Raw genomic sequence first — 15,044 nt, forward strand, 5'->3', positions numbered from 1 at the left:
TTATTTTACATCTTGTGAAAAGGACAATATACCACCCCCTTTAAATAAGGAATTTTGTGTCCCTGTCCCAAATGGCACAATTTATATGCACTTACGGTCTTGTGTGCATTTGTCATTTTAGGTTTCAGAAGAGTGCTTCGTGTTCAGTATGCGCACTTTTGCCGAACCGCACTGAATCGAGCTCCGCAGCAGACTTCTCCCCAACAGTCAAAGCGGCATTACGTCACGAAAGTGCGGACTCCTTGGAAGACTGCGAGTGGGACCCATTTGGGACAGTTTGTTTCTGGAAGAAAACTCAAGACTACAATGAAGGTGTTTCAGGGAGTTCAGAAACGTAACCCTGAATAAATTGGCAAAACTCAAAACATTTTTATTTTGTACTTATACATTTTAATTGTTCTAAACTTTACATGTTTGAGTACACTAATTCATACAATTATCTTAAAACTTTCATGTAATCTCAATGTGAACACTTTTATTAGTATAAACTTAAAGGAGAACTCCGGTCAATTTTAACATTGAGCTCATTTTTTTGTAAATTTGGAGTGCTGTCAATACAGAGAACAACGACAAAAATCGGTGTTGCCTACACCGTGTTATCCTCTTTTTAAAATTTGCACCCTGTTGACTTCAATGGGGCAAGTTTTAAACCTGCTTTTAGCCTCTTAACATCCTTATTGTTTCATTACAAGTGCCCAGCCATGTTAGATGATAACTTCAGAGTGAACACGAGTGAATCTGACTGCATTAGATGTGAAAGATATTAATAAAAATGATGTTATATCAGTCAGCGCACATACCTGTATTTAGTTCCTGTTTTTGGTCGAAGTCCAAAGTAGTCGATTGTCGAGTTCACGCGCGTGATCATATGTAACTAAACCCATGCGTGTGAACTCGACAATCGACTACTTTGGACTTCGACCAAAAACAGGAACTAAATACAGGTATGAGCGCTGGCTGAAATAACATCATTTTTATTCATATCTTTCACATCTAATGCAGTCAGATTCACTCGTGTTCACTCTGAAGTTATCATCTAACATGGCTGGGCACTTGTAATGAAACAATAAGGATGTTAAGAGGCTAAAAGCATGTTTAAAACTTGCCCCATTGAAGTCAATAGGGTGCAAATTTTAAAAAGAGGATAACACGGTGTAGGCAACATCGATTTTTGTCGTTGTTCTCTGTATTGACAGCACTCCAAATTTACAAAAAAATGAGCTCAATGTTAAAATTGACCGGAGTTCTCCTTTAACTAGCTTTAACAAGCTAATCTGCTAACATGCTAATTTGTTATCATATTAGCAATAGTGTGTTATATAGAAGCACTTGCTGTATGAGTGCAACAATATAAAGGTTTTAATTGTTCTCAAATCAAGCTGCATGCACCACTTGTCACCATGATGGTAACTATCCTAAAACCAACATTAACAGAAATTCTTCTAAATTAGCATAACAAAACATTAATCACTACTAAATCTCCCACTTAACATTAATCTTGCACAAAAAAACATGATATTACACTTGATTTTAGCATTTACTCTCCCTTTCGAGTGCCATCGGCATAAGCATCCTGGGAAATAGACATCCCAGCCGTTTCAGTTGAACTTAAGTTCGTCTAAATTAAAAGAAATAATTTCATAAAACTCGAAACAACGAAACAGTTCAGTTTACTTAAAATATATCAGTTCTGTGAACTTGAAAGAAAAAGAAAGTGTTAAATACTCATAAAAGTTCATTGTAATGAACTAATTAGTTTAATTTAAGTTTGTCCTACTCAAACCAATTAATTATTTTGAACGTTAGGGTTTACAGTCTGATATAGAGAATAAGTCCTATTGGAGTGACTTTGTGCTTTGTAACTTTGCTGACTTTTTTGTGCTTAAACAGCAACATTACAAGTCAAGTCAAGAATATTTGTATAGCGCTTTTCACAATACAGATTGTATCAAAGCAGCTTCACAGTATTAAATTAAAATAATAATAAAACGTCCATGTTTGGTAATGCTAATCAATAGTATTATTGATTGATTCATTAAATTGAATATCCCCAACTGAGCAAGGCAACAGTGGCAAGGAAACGAAAAACTCCATCAGGTGACCTAATGGTGACCTAAAACTCCATCAGGTGACCCAATGGTGACCTAAAACTCCATCAGGTGACCCAATGGTGACCTAAAACTCCATCAGGTGACCCAATGGTGACCTAAAACTCCATCAGGTGACCTAATGGAGAAAAAAAAAAACTTGGGAGAACCCAGGCTCAGTCGGGGGCCAGTTCTCCTCTGGCGGTTATGAACTAGAGGCCGGATTTAACTGTAAGATTAAAACATTTATATGAATGCTTGGCTGAAGAGATGCGTCTTTAGTCTAGTTTTGAACTGGGAGAGCGACTCTGAGCAACGAACAGTATCAGGAAGGCTATTCCAGAGTTTTGGAGCTAAATGTGAAAATGCTCTCCCTCCTTTAGTGGACTTAGATATCCTAGGTATAACCAAAAGCCTCGAATTTAGCGATCTTAAAGAGCGCGATGGATTATAGGGCGATAGAAGATCCGTTAAATAGACTGGAGCTAAGCCGTTTAGGGCTTTATAAGTCAGTAACAATACCTTATAATTAATACGGAACTTTATAGGTAACCAATGTAGTGATGATAAGATCGGTGTTATATGATCATATTTTCTTGATCTAGTAAGAACTCTAGCGGCTGCATTTTGGACTAACTGTAGCTTGTTTATTGAGGATGCAGGACAACCAGCTAATAAAGCATTACAGTAATCTAGTCTCGAGGTCATGAATGCATGAACTAACTTTTCTGCATCAGAAACTGATAGCATATTACGTAGCAATGTTGCTAAGGTGAAAAGAGGCTGTTTTTGTAACATATGAAATATGATTTTTAAAAGACAGGTTGCAGTCTAGTATGACACCCAGGTCTTTTACTGTAGAGGATAAAGTAGCAGGACATCCTACCATGTTAAAGTTGTATTGTGAGAGGTTTTGTGGGCGGTTTTTTGAACCGATAAGTAGTACCTCTGTCTTGTCTGGATTTAATAGAAGAAAATTACGCGTCAAAAGAGTATAATAGATCCTTTTAAATAATCATCTGTTGAATTAACATCTCTTTCTAGAGACTTAGAGAAGAACAAAGGCAAGAAAATCCCAGTATGCATTAAACAAAAACCTGCATATTTGATGTTTGTTTAGTGTTACGAGGAATTAATTTAAAGGAACTGTTCACCCTAAAAATCATTTTTATTTTTATTTTTAATAAGTCATCATTTACTCACCCACATGTCACAGCAAACACGAATTACTTTTTCTTTTTTTCTACAGAACAGAAAAAGTGCCTTTCTGAAGAAAATTCTGGCTATTTTCCACACGATGAAAGTGAATAGGGACCGGAGCTAAACTAAAGTGTGACAATGTGTAACTGTTTTTGAAACAGTTTGTTTTTGTGTCATATAAATGCTATCTGGTAATTTATTTATTATACACTACAGTTAAATAGTTTTGGGTAGGTGAGATTATATATTGTTTTAAAGAAAACACTTATATAAGGATAATAAAGACATTCATAATGTCACAAAAGTTTTCAAATAAATGCTGTTCTTTTGAACTTTTTGTATGTTGTTTCTGTTTTCAATATTGATAATAATAATAATAAGAAGAAACATTTCTTGAGCAGTACATTTAGACTGATTTCTGAAGGATCATGTGACACTGAAGACTGAAGTGATGCTGAAAATTCAGCTTTGCATCCCAGGAATAAATTAAATTTTAAAATATATTCAAATAGAAAACGGTTATTTTAAATTGTAATAAAATTTCATAATATTACTGTTTTATTGTTTTTTTTTTATCGAATAAATTCTACCTTGGTGAGACATCTTTCAAAATCATTAAAAGATATAATCAAAAATATTTGAATGGTAGTGTATAATTAAAGATATTACATAGGCTATTAAAACATTTTATGCATTACAAAAAAAAGTCAACCTGCCTGAAAGTCACAGGCATCACAGGCAACTTGATTTCTTCGAGCAGAATAAACCTTTGGTGTAGTATCACAGCACCATATGCTACCTGCGATGACTCACTGATTTGTTTCATGTGTTAATTGCATCTTTAGTATATAATGACCTACAGATTTACATTACATCAGCTCTCTCCTCTGAGCATTTGAGGCGTCGTGTGCTCCTGAAAAGCTCTAATCCCTACAGCGACGGCAAAATAATTCCTACAATCAAACGCAACAAAAGAAGACAAAAAAAGCACACTTAAATTCATGAATACATGATTATAGACACTGCTGTCCTCCCATGTCTACAGCTTTTTCTTGTGCGGTTCTAGCAGTCGCTAGATGGATTAGGTCTGCCCACCAATTTTTTAGCTTTAAAAAATGGTGTTTGTCACCGAAGAGGCCCATTCAATGTAATTGAATACCCCGTGCTGACCATAAGAACCTAATGGAGGAGGATTTATTGTCAACTTCTTGTTCTCTGCTAATATTTTTCCATGCTATTCAATGGTGCCCTAAACTATGACACTTATTCAGTTTGAAAATGTATCTAGCGGCACACTTTAAAAAAAAAATGATGTCCCTCTCCTGCCTTTCCTCGCTGTCTAATTATCCAAAGATGGGCTACCAAGTTGGGCTAGCTTCACATCACAGCACATGAACCACAGAGATCCACAGGCACTTGAGGAAACTACACTAATATTTTTTTTATTAGAAAAAAAAAAAAAATTCCATATTAAAACAAAACAGATTTTACATTTAATAAAATTAAATATTAAAAACAATGAAAAGTGGGGTGTTTTTTTCTTTGTTTGTTTGTTTGTTTATTTTATGTTTAACATACTTTTTGTATAAATTTTGTGAGACTTCTGATCTGTTTTGTGTTTGTATAAAAACTGCAACAAATAAAAATATTAAAAAATTATAATAAATGATTAATAATATAAAAAAAGTTAAAATATATAGAAAAACAAATATTAAAATATGTAATGCTTTTCTTTTTTTTTCTTTTTTAAGAGAGTGAATTAAAGGGTCATAAAACCTGAAAATACAATTTTTTTAAGTTTAAAACGTTTGTTATAAATTTGCCATATATATATATTTTAATATTTTAATAAGTAATGCCTATTTTTAGATAAGCCAGTGAATTAAAGGATCATAACACATTATTACCATACAGTGCATAATCAATCTATAAATTACAGGGACGTCTTTCTGTCTGTCTGTCTGTCTGTCTGTTATTCGCATATCTCTCGAACCATTAATTCGATGGATTTCAAACTTGACAGGTGTCTTGCTATGGGCACGAGTAAGTGCAGTGCCAGCTTTGACATTGTTTGGATTAGAAATGCAAAATATATCGGTAAATATATCAGTAAAACAAGCACCGGCCACTCCCCCTCTCACACTGACTGGCCACTCCCCCTCTCACACTGCAAACTGAGTGGCCACTCCCCCTCTCACACTGCACAATGAGTGGCCACTCCCCCTCTCACACTGCACACTGAGTGGCCACTCCCCCTCTCACACTGCACACTGAGTGGCCACTCCCCCTCTCACACTGCACACTGAGTGGCCACTCCCCCTCTCACACTGCAAACTGAGTGGCCACTCCCCCTCTCACACTGCACACTGAGTGGCCACTCCCCCTCTCACACTGCACACTGAGTGGCCACTCCCCCTCTCACACTGCACACTGAGTGGCCACTCCCCCTCTCACACTGCAAACTGAGTGGCCACTCCCCCTCTCACACTGCACAATGACTGGCCACTCCCCCTCTCACACTGCAAACTGAGTGGCCACTCCCCCTCTCACACTGCACACTGAGTGGCCACTCCCCCTCTCACACTGCAAACTGAGTGGCCACTCCCCCTCTCACACTGCACACTGAGTGGCCACTCCCCCTCTCACACTGCACACTGAGTGGCCACTCCCCTTCTCACACTGCATACTGAGTGGCCACTCCCCCTCAGTGGCCACACTGTTTACTTCTGTGAAACTAATATAAATCTAATCTAATCTAAACTCCTGCTACCTGTACACAAATACACGTCACCTAATACCACCATTATAAATAGTTTTGCAACCATGTAGTTAAATTTGCCATATTTATTGTGTCATTATGTCAGTATCAGTATTTGCTTACTACCACGCACAAATAAAAATGTCACTGAACTTTTGCTGTGTAATTAATTGTAACAATGAGCACTCAAATACACCAAACCAGCAATTACTAAAAGCACACACAAAAACTGATTTTGCACGGGCACTGCACTAGTAAGCAGTGCACTACATAATTGAAAGAGGACTAAGAATGAGAGAGGTGGAAAAAAGGATACGATGTCCCTCTTAAAGAATCCCTGACTCAGGTTTGGAAGTCTTATGGATCTCTTTCTTGGAGGAAATGGGATGAAGTCACATCCTCCAGTCTCAGGAAGAGGTAAGCGCTCTATGTGATTAGCAATTCTGTGTAAAACTCCGTGCACATCCTGGTTCTTTTTGATCATGGGCCTTTGGAAAACAGCTGATGGCGAGTCTATGAAATGCAGACTCAAGCCTGGGATGGAAATGAACTGGTCGCATGATCGTCATCCAAGCGCAAAGACTGTGCCAGAACATTCTTCGAGCTCCGTCAGACAGCTACCTGTGGTATTTGGCTGGCATTTACAAATGTAGCCTCTGGTTGAGGTATAAATAAATAAATAAATAAATAAAAGCAGTAGCCGGGGAACGCAAGCAGGAAATACGTAGCAATTAAAGAAAACAGCATTCATCCCAAATAGACCGGGTTATGTAAGACGTGCAGGATAGGAGACAAACCCATCCATCACAAACCTGCAAATTACCAATTGAAATGCTGGAAATGAAGAATGCTGGAGAAGAAATGTAAACAAGATCTTGGTGCATTTCCTCACAAATCACTTTGAGGTCAGAAGGATTTTCAGTGTACAGCAGAGGTCGAAAACCGGAGGAACATATAAACAAAGTAGCTAACTACACTAAAAGATACTGATAAGAAATAGGAAACAAAAACAGTCTTTAATAAATCCACAAAGAATACACAGGAGATAAACGTGAACACAACCACTTTAAATGCTGGAGATACCAGACACAGAACTGAGGAAACTCCGGGCTTACAAGAGGAGAGTAATCAAAGGGAACAGGAACAGGCGTAGAACTAAGTAACTATGGAGACTAACTGGAGATAACGCAATTCCCAATTCAACTTTACTATGCCCTTAAAGTGTGCAAGAAAACAAAATTGTCAAATCAACTTAGATAATTAATGTGGTTCAGATAACATAATATTTTAAGTTTCTGTTGATTAAACCAAAATCCAGTGTATCAACAAATTATTATTTTTTCCAATGAACTTTTTAGGGCAACCAGGTAACTTACTTTTTTAAGTTGAACCAACAATATTTTTTACAGTGTACTTTTGAGTGTGTAGCAAAATAGTAGGAAAGCTTTGGGACATTATATAACCGCGTCTTTAACGGACAGCGTACGCGCGTCCTGTCACCGTTTAAATTCAATCATCTTTACACAGTTAAAATCCTCCACATTCAATTTAAATTGATTTCCGTACCGTTTCGGGGGGAATTAAGATGTTTGTAGTTTTTTAACACTTTTGAGTCGTGTTTGTAGTTCTAATTGAGTTATTGTGGGCAATATTAGCCGTTTGAGTGTGCACGGATCTGCACTTCGGATTCTAACCTTTCGTAATCTTAATTCTTAATCTTTGGAATACTCATTTCAACATACTAGGATTTGGGAAATTGGGACACACTAATTTTAAATCAAAAGTTGTGATAATCTTTTCTTCCCTGTTGTGACGTATATCCAAGTGAATGGGCTTCTGGAATGAGAAAAAAAAAAGTAGGGCGGGACTTGATTTCAACCTTCGGGAGTTGATTGGTTCGTTGGAAGTAGGGCATTGCTAACTAAATGGAGGCAGATCTGAATGTCAGTTTGCAGTCAGTTGTGGACGATATTTAGTCCAACCTTCATCATGAAGAGAACAGACAAAGTTTCCAAGGGGAGTTCTAAGTTCATGTTTTTGATTATAATTATTAAAAATATATAATGGTGTGCATAGATAAATAATTTATAATAAACACTGCAACATTCTGGAAAAAGCCTTGTCAAAAAATATTGCATTTGTAGAGTGAATTTTACTCCTGGATAGCGTATACAGTCGAGAAGTCAAAAGCTCTACCATGGAACAGACCAAAATCACCAAAAACAAATAAAAACAAATACAATTTACAATTTAAATTAATTTACATGCTTTTTTAATCATGTTAGGTAATACTTTGCATATGACATAGCTCTCATAACAACAAAAACATACCTCTAATGCTTAAATAAGTAAGTGGAAAATAACAAATATATTAGATTTCTCAACACTATACGCATCCACTGCCTCCTTATTTCCTATGGCTAAAACCAGCCCCATCTGTCATGGGCAAGAGGAAGCCTGTCAATCTTCCTCCATGAGCAGTTGGCCTTAGATGAATCACCTCCGGGTTTTGGGAGCATCCGTCACCCTCGCAAATGCAAAGCATAGATTCACTAACACACACACACACACACACACTCAGAGAGAGTCCAGCTAAAAAAATCCGGGGAGGGAATTAAGATTTTATCTGGGGCCAATCAGAACCTCAGTTGTCGAGGGATGTGAACGTTGCTCCGAACGCTTAGGCGTAATGAAATCGACGGAGTAAAGGAACAAGATGAAAACTGCCACAGCCAATCAGCGTTTTCAAAGTGTGAGTGAAATGCGCTCGCCTCGAGGGATGGGCTGAGATGTCACACAACAACCGGGCCGTAAAGTCTTGTCTGATTTGTTGCCTAGCCTGCTAATAATGCTACTTCATATAAGCAATGTTTCTCGAGCAGGCAGCTATTAATGAGCATTACACTTCAGCGTCTATATGGAAATCATGCGTATGGACATTTAATTTAAATGAATTAAACAATATAGCAATAAATAACAGTGCTATATTGTTTAATTAAAATATTCTTGTGAAAGCATTATTTTGTTTTAAATAGTCTTAGAAATAGTTGTTATAATATTTATATTATATATATATATAATATAAATATTATCAGTATATAATATGGGGGGGGGGGGGGGGGGGTTAGTTAGACTCAAATAGGGGGGTTAGTTAGACTCAACTAGTCTAAGTAAATTAAGAAACCCCTAGGAAACAGTAAAAAAAACAATAAAAAAACATAGGATCACTGTGTGTATATTTAAGATAGGCTACTTAATTTATTATTACAATATCCAAATAGTATACTAAATCCCACAGAAAAAATGGCTTCCATTTGAGACGTGCTGTCTTTGTATTTGAACATTTTAAACAGTTACGCATTTAAAATGTTAAATAAATGTTAGCCAATACAAACGTATTTATAGAAAACAGTTGACAATGAATAGACAGGAGTCCAATAATAGCAAAACGAATCACTTATTCTAAAAAGAATATCAAGTAGTTAGACGAATCCGACATGACTGTGTAAAACGTCCGTCTATTTAAACGTCCGTCCGTTTAACGAATTTTAAAAACACGGATGGATCATACAAATTGCTTTCTGACATTTTGACAGAAAAAAACACAAGCAAGAACAAAATTTAGGCCGTCTATTTTTATTTTATAATTCTCTCTGTGTGTGCGCGCGTTCGTGTTTGTGACAGAGCTCGCGCAGCACTGTATGGCACTTTTTAATCCATAAGTAACTAACTAGTTTTCATAAAAAATAAATATCTAACATAATTAGGTAGCCTACTTTAGTTATTATTGGCACAATAACGTAACATGCAGGCTACGTTTCTCAACACTGAGAATGAATAAATACATTTACATTTTACATTTATGCATTTGGCAGACGCTTTTATCCAAAGCGACTTACATTGCATTCAAGATACACATTTTACATTTGATCAGTTTTCCCTGCTTTCCCTGGGAATCGAACCCATAACCTTGGCGTTGCTAGCGCCAACGCTCTACTGTTTGAGCTACAGGAAATAAACGCCTGCTTCTCCAGACTCGCGATTATCAGTAACTCACAGCACTTTCATAATCACTAAGCCATATAGCGATTTCAAATTTATTTAGATTTATTGTTCAGCATTGCTTGAGCATTTTATAATTTGCATGGCTGAATGATGTCTTCCTCTTATCTGAGTGAGTGACCATGAATGACGGCGTATTTTAAGATAATCCATGCGATCACTCCCGTGTGATCATTAGGTTAACTCAATACAATATTTAAACTTTCCACATCCACCCCAAGCCGTTTACCTTCAGGAGTCAGAAGTACCGTGACCACCGTCCTCGCTTGTGAACTCGAGCGGGATTCTATATTGGTGTTTGTTGATTTGTCTCTTTTTAATGATAGGCCTTACGCATCTGTCAATCATCCCCGAATGAACCCAGCGCTATGATTGGTCGAACTCTTCTTCTTTTGCTGTTGTTTGATTTGAGGACTGCGCGCGCACAGAGACGTCAGGTTTTTGCGTAGCGTTGTTTAGTGACAAATCGTTCCAGCGTACTTCAAGGTCAAAATGCGTGCCCGCTACGCAAAATGCGTACAGGTTGCCAGGTCTGCATTTATTTACATTAAAGCAAAAATATAATCACCATAACCTTAATCTGAAATGTCAATAGTGGAAATTATGCGCATGGACATTTAGTTTAAATTAATTCAACAATAAAGCAATAAATTATAGTGATATATTGTTTATTTAAAATTAAAATATTATTTGGAAAGCATTATTTTATTTTAAATTTAAAATATAATTTTTAATATAATTTTATATATATAGCTAAAAAAATTACTAAATTACTAAAACAAAAACTAAAATTAAAATAATATAAATTATACAGATATAAGCTAATTAAAAATATGAATAAATAATATAATAGTATATAAATTATACTAAAACAATAACCAGTGTGAGTTTATATCCAGAGGCAAACACACAGATTTAGCCTGTCATTGTGAGAGACAGTAAGAAGCAGTGGAAGATATGAGGAAATTGATGCAAAGTAAACGGCAGTACATCCCCACATTACTTAAAAGCATCATCTTAACTCACTAAGGCTGTCAACACAATATAGAAACCACCAGTAAAGAAAATTCCATTTGCTAGACATGACTTCCAGAGAATTCACCTCAAATACTCTTTTCAAAAAAAGTGCTGACTGCAAAATAAAACACCGCCACAACGTTCAAAGCCCGCTCGCCTCCCCAGACGGTGCGCAGGCGCCCTCTTGAACCTAAAACCTGACCGTGCAAAATATATTTCCTGGTGCGGGTCCAAAAATAAAGCCTTGCTTTATCCAACTCGTAGCTAACAAAGTTTATCGCCTAAACGGTTCTCCCCGTGCAGCGTTTACAGATTGTCTGGCTCTATCCGTAGTTAATCAGATATGTTTCTGTGGGCCCAGCTGGGAGAGTTGCACGAATGTTTGGATGTCCTAAAGCAGAAGTACTGTTTGTTGTAGATGTGCCTCATTATGTTTGGCTATGGCTGGTGCTGGTGTAACAGAGCCCCCTGGTGTGGTAATTGCTGGACTCCAGCCGCAACTTTCCGAGCCATATGCTCCCACGCTTCGCTGCAGCTGCCACAACTACCTAGTGTCCAGCTGAGACTATCAAACCGTGCTTTAAGACAACAGTGCTTTCAGTCCACCTCCAGACAGGCAGCAGGGAAGAGCTGGAAGCTTAAAATGGGACTTCAGAGGCTTTGCTTTCCATATGCGTTCATTCATAATGTACAGTTTATTACGGGATGTACTTTTCTAGCGCTGCGACTAGTTGTCCCTGTTTTCCGGGGACAGTTCACTGGAGATGTCATCGCAAGTGTCCCTGATTTTACAGTGCGTTCAAAATAGCCCCCAAAGAAAAATGAGAACTGAATCTGGTAAGAAAGACTGCGAAGCAAAGCCTACCGGTTACCAGCAAATTGTGTGGTGTTTGTTTTGACCAGAAGAGGGCGCTGCACACTTTAACAGCTTGTCGCATAATCGCTCATCTTCCTTTGATAATTACTTGTACACGGTAGTTTAAATAATATTCCCTTGGTTCAGTCTTTGGTTTAATTTTAACATTTTAGATTAATATGCTAATTATCTTGCGCTATGTCCGAAACCACATACTGCCGGAAGTAGTCGGTCACCTACTGTTTTTCGAATATGTATAGGCCTATAAGTACATACTACTCGGGTCACATACTGTTTTTCTCCTACTGTAGCATGTTAGCAGGTACTGTATATTCGGACACAGGGCCAGTTTATTTTTTATTTAACTTTAGTATTAGCATATTACCATATAACTCTTTCGATCACAAATGATTACAATATGTATAATATAGTATATTATATACATTAGCCCTTTTAACTATAGTAAACTTAACATTTTAGTATATTATATTAAAACATAACATTTTAATAATGAGTTCCACATGCTTTATATAGCTTTAGTGAAAAGGTGGACCATCATATAAATATTGCTTAGTCCTGTCGTCTAAAAGATAACATTTTGTGCTTAATTTACTAACAATTTCCATACACTGTGCTGCACCAGACATTGCGGTCCCCACTGATGCTAAATGTGGTGATCATGCATGCATAGAGTCCATTTTCTCGGTTTATTTTATTTTAGCTTTAGCATTAGCTTATGTGCTAATAATATAATTCAGTCATTTTATTAGTTTACCTTTAGCAGTAAGCTAGCATGTATGCAAATGTTATGTCTCTTAGTTTTTTCTTTAGCGTGTGCAATAAGTGTCAAGATGAAGCACAATTTTTTCAGTTTTATAAAATATCACTTCCGTTCAGCAATGCTAAATACTCTTGCGTTTTTTTTTATTGCATGCTAACAAAATCGGCATTCAACAAACACGGCTAAAGGAAGCAAGGAAACAGTTCAATGATGAGCAATGATGACTAATTATAACTTAGAGAAGTATTATACTGTATACAGATGATCACAATACTACATTTACCATGGTAAAAATAGCCTACACAAAACCAGAATAGTCATTTTTGGGGGTTTATTCATATCTAAACTAGAAATGCACCTTATTTACAAGCCATAGTTGAATGACGCATTTGTGCTTCTTTTCATGCGCATGTTGCCTATAAAAACCACTGTGACATCCCAACGCTTGTAGGGCTTAATGTCACTGATTAGCATTATTTTTATGGATCCTAAGACACATTCACAATAACACTCATCGGCCACGTAAAGCATCCGGGGGCAATGGGAGCTCATTTAGCACAGCCATCAAAAATACTTTGTAACACTTCACTTGCCTGAAGAGAACCGAATAGGAGACGACCTAAAGGCTGTATGACTCAATGTAAGGTAGGCCACTCTGTCTAAGTAACTGTTCCACTCGGTCAAACAAATAATTTCTTGCTCGGCAAACTTCTGGCCCACAGCATCTGCAATTATTTTGACTGACGTGGTTGTTGCTATTACGGTGCTCTGACAAGAGTGCTGGTGGTGGACGGTGTGTTGTCAGCACACGGAAGAACCTGTGGTTTCATCGAGCTGATAAAATCACTGATATTTACCAAACTTTCATCAAAAATGTCAAATTTAGCGAGCTGTATTAAGCACTTTCTTCATAAAATGCAAAAATATCAGTGTTATTCGCAGTGAGTTAATTAAAAAGAAACTTTTGCAAAGGTCTGTCTCATTGTAAAAGGAAATGACAGAGTAATGAGATGAGGAAGAGAAGTGTTCCCAACCCACAGTGCACTGGAGCATGTGAGCATAAGAGTATTGCCCACATTGCCGCAGACAAGGCAAGAAAATCTGACGTCATATGTGGTAAATTCCAAGTTACTTTGCTCCATTTCAGAAACCACCCATCATTTTTTTTTAAGGGGAAGCCAAAATACTTCCCGTGCCCAGTCGGCAAACAGCTGGTCTGCCAAGGTGCCCCGCTCAGGGTTTCCCTGGTACAGGCACAATGCCAGAGATTCGACTTCATTCAGCCTCTGAGCTGGAATATACCCAACTGCACTGTGATGATTTAATGCTATTGAATTTACCGTCTTATTTACTACAACTTCTGTCTTAAAAGTGGACATATTTTACAGTTTTTAATGATTTTGTTAGTTTTACATGATAATTTCCACCCTCTTTCTTACAATCAGATTAGTTAAAAAAACTGTTTTTGTTACTGTACCTTTAAGACATCATGTAAGGTTGTTAAAAAATTGTTGCAGAAATTATGATACAATTAACCATAATTTCTACATTTTTGCAGACAACTGTCTTTGAACTGGGGAGGGGGTACTTCTCTACTGGTAAAATTGGCTTTCAATAAAACTTGGCTGCCAATACTATAGAAATTGGGGGGAAATTCAAATATGTGTCTTCCCTTTTGCCAAATAGGTAGGAAAACTTCAACACCCATAATGCACTAGGCATGTTGCCACCCAAAGACACTCCCACCGGTCTGCTATGGACATGCTTACCAGAGTCAGATACAGCCTTGCTTAGAAGGAAATACTTATTATCTAACTTTTTCATAATGGTGTCGACTTATTGAATATTGTTCCCGGGTGCAAGAATTCAAAGAGTAAACGTTTAGCGCAAGTGAGTTATTTTCATAGTTATTTCATATTTTCATACAAAATAAAAGTCAACAACAAGCGCGGTATATGTCACTTCAGAGTTCCTACTGGCGGTGCGAATGTAACTAGGAATATGGCCCTAGGGGAACATTTAGTTCTCGGGGAACCACCCTGGTGTCTAGTTCCTAGAACTACGTTTTTAGAATTACCTGGTGCGAAAGGGGCTATAAACATCTGGTCATGGTCACAAAATGGCCGCCCCCATGAGGTGACTTGCTCCTTGTAAAATAAAACTTGTAAAAGAACGCAAGACTAATTATATTAGCATTTATTCATTTAACAAACTTCGTCTTATTACATTACATTTAAAAAAGTTATGTCACATAGAAGTTTTAAACCAGAGGGTTATATATAT

The 15,044-nt window shown here is 37.1% G+C and overlaps 1 protein-coding gene across 5 annotated transcripts in view; it reads right to left on the reverse strand.

Annotated features, from left to right (window-relative positions):
* Positions 1 to 15,044, reverse strand: part of grm8b (glutamate receptor, metabotropic 8b) — a 151,901-nt gene that overhangs the window by 107,355 nt on the left and 29,502 nt on the right. Inside the window, exon 1 of one of the 5 annotated variants that reach the window (XM_079603975.1) lies at positions 10,337 to 10,434. The exons of the other annotated variants lie outside the window; for them this stretch is intronic. The gene's annotated coding sequence lies outside the window, so the exon portion shown is untranslated. Of the gene's footprint in view, positions 1 to 10,336; positions 10,435 to 15,044 lie in introns of those variants that run through there. 5 annotated transcript variants of the gene reach the window in all.

This window comes from Phoxinus phoxinus, assembly GCF_949152265.1.
Source record: "Phoxinus phoxinus genome assembly, chromosome: 25".
NCBI classification, from domain to species: domain Eukaryota; kingdom Metazoa; phylum Chordata; class Actinopteri; order Cypriniformes; family Leuciscidae; genus Phoxinus; species Phoxinus phoxinus.